We start from the raw sequence: 8,131 nt of genomic DNA, 5'->3' as shown, positions 1-8,131 counted from the left end.
CTTTACACAATTGATGTATGTATGGATTGTGATAAAAGTTGTATGAGCCCCTAATAAAATGATTAAAAAGTCAATTAAAAATTAAAAAACATAAAAACGGTCATGATCAATTAGAGCCAGCTTAACAACTCCTTCTATAACCTTGGACAATTCGTTTATACTTAGGTTTTCCTTATTTATAAAATTTAGATGATACCCCCCCATACACACACCATGTATATTGACAAATGAATTTGAAATTTATATAGCAATGTATTTATAAATAAATTTAATAAAATCTATTCAACTACACATAGACTTTTTAGACAGTAATATACAAACTCACCACCACCATGTCGACTTGGACCCAGCAGGACACGGTAGAACAGCCCTTGTGTGTTTCTGAAACTATAACTCTTACGAGAGTAGAAAGCCTATCTTTCTCCCTCAGAGCACTGGTGGTTTTGAACTACTGACCCTGTGGTTAGCAAGCCAGCACATAACCCACTACTCTACCAGGGCTCCTCTTGAATGTAATAGAGTCCAATAAACAAAATAGAATGAGATAAAGTAGGTATGACAAAATTTGCAAGAAAATCTGAGTGAAGTAATTCACCTCTAATGTTCATTTAAATATAATAGAATCCAGAATTAACAGTCACAATTTTCCTGATAAAACCTAAGCTAATTCTACCTAAACAACAACAACCACAGGTCATTTAACTTTATTTCAAGGGAAAACATACTTAAAGGAAGACAATTCCTAAACAATCCAGATGATTCATATATTAAAATTATCAGACAAGAATTTTACAGTGGTTATTATGTATTATAATAAAAGTGCATCATTATCAATGCTATAAAGAAATATTATAATAAAGTAATAGCATAACAAAGACTAAAAAATTTCATAAAATACACTAAAGGATCTAAAAAAAAATTACTGAAACTCCTAAGTATATTTTAGAAACAAGCAGAAAACCATATGTAAATGAAGTTGGAAAATTCCACTTATGATAGCTGGTGTAAAAACCTACAGTAGTTAGGAAAAAATTTAGTAAATTGTGTACAAGACCTCTACAGAAAATTGTACAAGGCATTGCTGCAATTAATTAAAGAAAATCTAAGTGTAGTATTGCTTAAATAATTTCATATAACTAGATCTATAGATTCAAAGAAATATTTACAAATATTCTAACAAACTTTTTGGAAGAAATTTATAATCTTATTTCTATCTTAGTTGATTGGTTTGTGTACAACAGCAATGAGTTCAGTTACAGAACCGAAGGATGAATAAGAGTCATAGTTTGAGGACCCCCCAGTCTCTATCTGACTGGCAAGCCTAGTATTTTTTGTGATATTTTGTTGTTGTTGTTCTACACTTTCTCCCACTTTACACAGAACCTTCTAGTGTGATCCTTTTCAGAGCAGTTAACTAAGCACCAACTAGTAGTTTGGAACTTTTGGACTCAGGGTTGTGGAAATTGATGTTTGCATGGCCCATTAATTAGTACATTGGGCTAACTGATTCCTCATATCTTGATTTTTATCACCATTCTTTCCTCGGAACCAAAACAAACCAATAGTTGCATCATAAATGGCTGTTCATGAGCTTTCAAGAACCCAGCCATCACTTCTGAAAGTAGGATGTAGAACAAGGTCTTTGTGTTCGGTCACTATTCTAATTGGCCCTGGGGTCCCTGAGACTATGGGCTTGAACCCTTAAGCCCTGTAACTGGTTCCCTCAATGTGTTTCACTATCTCTGAGAAGTTTTCACAACTTTTCACCCTGTTTGCTTCTACCACATTCACAAATATGTTTTCAGCAAAGGTAAATATCCACTGACAAATATCCTCTGTCAAACTTAAGTATATTTGAGAGCTACTCCCACATTCCCTCCCAAACCTTTCAGCCTACATGTCTATCCAAGCACCTACTCAGATCATCACTGCTAAAGGACTATACAGACAACATTTGCCTCTCTTGCTTTTACCTTTGGCAAAACTCTCAGGGTCTTCTCCTGACTCCATCTGTTTTTGCCTGCCTCCACCTTATTATATGGCTTCCCCTTCCCCCAAGTTGACATTTGTCCACCCTTTAGTCAGTAATCAATCCCCTCTTCCCCTCCTACCCTTGGTACACATGAAATGTTTCTTTTATTGGGAAAACCTTTTATTGATTTTTCATAATTATGGGATTATATGGTTTCATACAATGTATTTCCAACCATGATAAAAAGGTGAGTATTTTCATGAAATTCTTTCAAGAAAATTATGGTGCAATAGTTATCTATATGAAAAAAAGGTTATTAATCTTGACTTCATAAAATACCCATATTCACTCAAAATGGTAAATAAGCTTAGATGAAAAATTAAACACATAATTTTCCAAGGAAACATAAGAGAAAAGCTCCATAGCCGGACAGTGAGCCAAGGCTATGAGAGAAGAGTCATGAAATCAAAATAACCCAAACTTAGTCCTTTTCAGTCTGAATCATTTACTCTTGAAAAGATCTCAGGAAAATTAAAATGAAGCCATAAAATGTGAGAAAATATTCTGGTAGTTTTTACAAAGAACTTTCCCCCATGACTTATATAAAAAGAAAACAACATAAAAAACTCATAATAGGCACAATATTTTTACAGACCCTTCTAATATAAGATATATGAATAGCAATTAAGTAAATGAAAATATGCTTAGCATCATTCGCTATTAGAAGAATGCACACTTAAACCATAATATGATATTATGATATGCAAATCAGAATGGTTAAAATTAAGAATGCAAATAACTCATGTTCTCAAGGATGTGGGATAACTGTGAAACTCATACATAACAGCAAAAATAACAATCTAGGGGAGGAAATGGCTAGTTACTTAAAAAAGTAGACATGTACCTATAGTGGAATCCAGTCATTTCACTCCTAGTTATTAGTTCCAAAGAAATAAAATTATATATCTATAAAAACTTGGACATAAATGTTTTTAGAAGCTCTAATAGTATATGAAATCTGGCACCCAAACAAATATCAAATAGCAAGTAAATTAACAAACTAAATATAGAATATTATTAGAACAGAAGAAATCTTCATTGGAATGAAAAAGGGGGAAATGACTAATGCATCCATTACAATGCATAAATATCCAGATGATTTTGAGTAACAGAAACCAGATAGAACAGGATATGTAGTTGTTTATTTAAAATGTGAAAATTGCAAAATTGGTTATAGCGATGAAAAGCAAAGTGACCAACAGAGGGCACCGTTCTCAGAGAATGACATCGTCTTTGAAGAGTCTGCTCCAGACACTCACGTGTGTATCCCCTTCCGCATTCATCAGGCGTGGCCTATTTGACCAACAGGACCTGGCAGACATGTTGATGTTATTTCCCAGATTCAATTATGAAAGACTGTGGATTCCATTTTAGGCTATTTCTTGTTTTGTTTTTTTTCAATCACCCCTTCTGTGGGAAGTCAATTTCCATATCATATCCCCCATGGCAGAAAACCTATGGGGAGGGTATATAAACACGGATCTGAACCCATCCAACATGTAGAACCCTTTTGGACACAAATCATCCATCTCTAGTCAACCTTTAGATAATTGCAACCCAGGACACCCCTTGGCAGCAACCTCCTTAAGTACTGTGACACATACCCATTTAGCAAAGGAGCTCCTGAATTCTTTATTCACACAGAATATCATAAACATTTGCTATTTTCAGTCACTCAGTTTTGGGTTATATATTAAACAGAAACAAAGAGTCGGGATACTGTTTTAATAAAATCTTAAAATATGGGAACTGCTTTGAAACAAAGGAGGTAGCTGAAATCTTATCAGTCTATTTCCGTGAAAAAACTGTAGTCTTACACAAATTAGTGGGCAGGAAAGAGAGGACAATTTTAATAGCAATTACAAGTACCTGTAGATATTCTCATGTGATTGAGAATATCTCAAGATATTCTCATGAGATATTTGATGCAGTAGTTTCTTAACTATTGGGTGTAATGTGGAATCAGAAACCTAAGTGAACATTTTGTACTGTGACATTCAAATAGATGTGCCGCCTTGTTCTTTAATGAACCTTTGTTGTTGCTTTCAGACTCTGCCCACAGGGTCTGTTTCTCCTCACAGGGATCCCATGGGACCACAGGTTTTCAAGGTCATGATCTTTCAGTAAGTAGATTGTGACACCTTTCTCCTAAGACCCTCTGCGTGGGTTCAAACTGCTGACTGTTCAGTTAACAGCCAACCGAGTTAACTGTTGCTCCACCGGGGCGTTCCTACTCATATATGACTTTGGATTTAAATTTAAATTAAGCTTATATTTGTAAGGTTCTCCTGGGTCTCTCAATATTTTAATAAAACCATTCTTCACTGATTTATTTTACGTATGAAAATAGTGTTTAGGATGTCATAGAGCAGTGGTTCTCAACCTTCCTAATGCTGTGACCCTTTCATACAGTTCCTCATGTTGTGGTGACCCCAACCATAAAATTATTTTTGTTGCTACTTCATAAGTGTAATTTTGCTACTGTTATGAATTGGGCAACCCCTATGAAAGGGTCATTCGACCCCCAAAGGGTTCCTGACCCATAGATTGAGAACCGCTGTCATCAAGAATCCATGTGAAGGCTTCCTCCAAATATCAGTGTTTAAGTATCAAATAATCTCATAGAAAATATACCAAATTAATGTATAAGAAAAATAATAGTAATAGTACTACAATAATAGTTTTCTAGCCATGATTTGCTGAAAGTGAGAAAGGAAAATCAGGGGTATTGTATTTTTCAGGATTTTTAACTTGGTATATAGAGAACTATACAAAACACCTCCTGAAGAAATTGAGACAGAAACTGGAGCGGGGGAAAGGAACATAAATATATAATTCCAAAACTGGTTTACTTCTAACAAAATGCAAGTAAATGTAAACAATCCATCAAAGTAGCAAATTCAATTTCATGTCTATTTTTTCATGTACTGTTTTATATGTTAATTGAAAACACTTTTGTGCACTTTAATATGGCCATGCTTATTTGATTCCCAGTGACACGAACAAGCTTTTCTCCTTATTCAGAAAAAGAGATGTATAAAATCATTTTCTTGAACTAATAGATCACATAGTGATTTGAAGAAGCATAAATCTTTTTAACATTTTAATTACTGCATAGAATTTGAATGGAATGTTATTCATATATGCTAGAATTACTTTTGTTTATAACTATGAGGAAATGAGAGAGCATCGAAGTTGCGCCTTTAAAAACTAGAATCACATGACCATTCACAGATATCATAGCAGGAAAATAACTTATCATATAATTTTTAGTTATTGAAAGAATAACATTCATAATCATACAGAGGTTTATATCACAGTCGATTGGAAGATGATTTTAGACAGAAAACCTGGCATTCACCACCCTCCTCTTGAGACAAACTCATGTACATAATTTGCCTTTTCTCTTTTCATTCTCTGTTAATGGTATGAGGAGTTTGTTAGCAGGCAAACGTTCTTTTAGAGTAGTTTGCTTAATGTGAACACCATTAACACTTTAGGCCAGGCAAGTCTTTGTTTTTAGATGCAGTGCTATTTGCTGTTAAATATTTAGTGGAGACCTCAGCCTCTGCTCATGAGATGCCAGAGACATCCTCTAGACACTAGCCCTCCCATTTACACACAAATACCACATGTGAAAACCCAAAGTGTCTCCAGATTCTGCTAAATGTTCCCTAGTGTACAAAAGCCTCCGCACCCTCTGGAGAAGCTTTGCTCCAGAGGGATATGTAAAGATATTTGGAAGAAAGATCTATGTATATTTCCCTAATGATATATAAAGCATGGCTCACTAATTTTTATTTGTATACTAAAAATTAGGAACTATCTCAAATAACAATTTCTTTTTTTAAAACAACAATTTCAAGAAATTTCTTGTATAAAAAATATCATAACTTTCTCTTGCACTTGTTTTGGTAAGATGATTCTCACAAAATGAGAAGAGCATGTTCAGATTAGTTAAATTACACCAGTTCGATTTATAAACTTGAGCAAATTATCTGGTATACTCTGACCTATGTAAATCATTCAGTTATCCCCTAAAGCTATCCGCAACATGCTGCCATATATGTTCAATTATTTACACAGGCCTTACCTGTGAATAGCAGACTCCGACAATACTATTAGAACTACTAGGACCCTTTCTCTTTGCAGCTCCAATATCAATGTCAGACAACACTAATCGATACTGGCACTCTTTCCCATTGATCCCTCACACTCTCAGAATCCTCACCGAAGCAGTCTAAGATATCTCTGTGATTTTATTTCAGTTCCCCTAGAAAATACATTTCTCTGTAATTCAAGGTCCAAAAGATAATGATGGGCAACTAACATTTGTATTGCTCTTTTAAATGGCAGTCTTAATAAAACTAATTTCTTATTTGGTATTCAGCATACAGAGCTTCAGAACACTGATACAGAAAGGAGAAAGATTTATTATATTAATTATAAGTGGAGCTGAAAGAGGTTGTTTAAGTTCTTATGTCTCGTAAATTGCAAAGAAAGCCCTTATAACTTTATTCTGTAAAATAACTTTCTAACACCACCCTGAGAATAGGATAATTTATAACAACCTGTCAGGGTAAAGCTGAATGTACTTGATATATTTCCTTCCTGGTACTGAAAATAATACTAATTATATTATTAATTTTTTCACTGATTAAATGCATGTCTACAGATAGTACTGAGGTTTTTTTTTATCTAAATGAATAACACTCATACATTTTGTCACTTAATAGTAGATATTAGTAGAGTATAAATTCAGAATCTTTCTGTTTTATCTAAATAAGCCATGTACATGCAACTGGAATCTCAACTCTAAACCGAGCAGTGATTCGCTCAGGATTACTAATTGCCTTATTGTGCCTAAGGAGCGAGTGATAGCAGTAGATTGGCCCTGGATCTAATTGGATGATAGTAAATGATGAAAAACAAACAAATCAACAAACTCCAACTCCACTGACAACCATGTCTCAGGGACCGAGACAAGATTGTGAATATGACATGATACGTCCCTTGAATTAGGAGTAATCTAGCACAGCCTGCAGGAATTCTAAATCCTTGAAAGAAAGACTATCATAAAAAACTGATAGCTAACAAGTTGGAAAAGGTACCCACCACGACTACAAACTTAGGAAAGAAAACCCAGGGTGATGCCGAGTCGGAGACGCTCTGTCTGGAAACGTGGGTACCAGAGAATCAGCCAAGGAGGGGGCAAAGGATTCTCTCCCACTCTTCTCTAAAGGCTGCATTCTTGCATGCTTTGGCTCAGAAAACGAGAGAGGACCCAGTGAATAAGTATAGACACATGAAGCTGTGACTTGCCCGAGCCCAGTCAAGGCCTGCAGTCTAGGCAGCATGGACTTCAAAGCAGCATTGGGAGAACATGACAATATAGCTTAAAACAGTAGTGCTTTTGCAGAATCACTTGGAGGATATTGAAATTCAGGACGCCACAAATTTAATTGGAAGGGAAAAAACACATTCTTATAGTGGCCAAAATAATACATTTATGAATATGTGCAACATGCCCATCTTTTCTGAAGTTACCATGGCTTTGGAAACATAGTGCGGGCATAGTCATACTGGCTTGCTTTTCTTTTTTTTCAAACAAAGCACCGTGAGAAATCACACACAAGGTGTAAAAATGCGCATGCAGGGAGGAATATTAAGCAATAGATTATACTGTACAATTCACTTGATGCTACTGATTGAATTGATAAAAGAAACCTAACAAAAATCACACTAAAATCGAACTATTCCTATCATTGAACTGACCAGTCTCCAGCTAAACATGCCTTGAGCACACGTCTTTACTCAGGCTCTCTACCAAAGAAAAAAATAGATATCTATTGGCTTCAATTCTCTAATTCACATTATTAATGGAGAGCCCATATCTATCAGTTCTAGGGATTGAGAATAGAGTGACTACTGCCCTTTCAAAATTCATTCTTAGTGTGGAACAAAGTTAACAAAGGTAGATAAAGTCAAGTAAGGATAAGGACAAAGTAAAAATCAAATTGGATGGTATCAAGGCTGGGAAATAAAGGGTCTACTTTAATTGGGTGCTTGGGGAATATGTGCATTATATCTAAATGAGGA

The sequence above is a fragment of the Echinops telfairi genome, unplaced genomic scaffold (genome assembly GCF_000313985.2).
Source record: "Echinops telfairi isolate 266 unplaced genomic scaffold, ASM31398v2 ScPeMD7_18;HRSCAF=68, whole genome shotgun sequence".
NCBI lineage: Eukaryota > Metazoa > Chordata > Mammalia > Afrosoricida > Tenrecidae > Echinops > Echinops telfairi.
The sequence above is the reverse complement of the archived record's forward strand: the minus strand, read 5'-3'. Positions refer to the sequence as shown.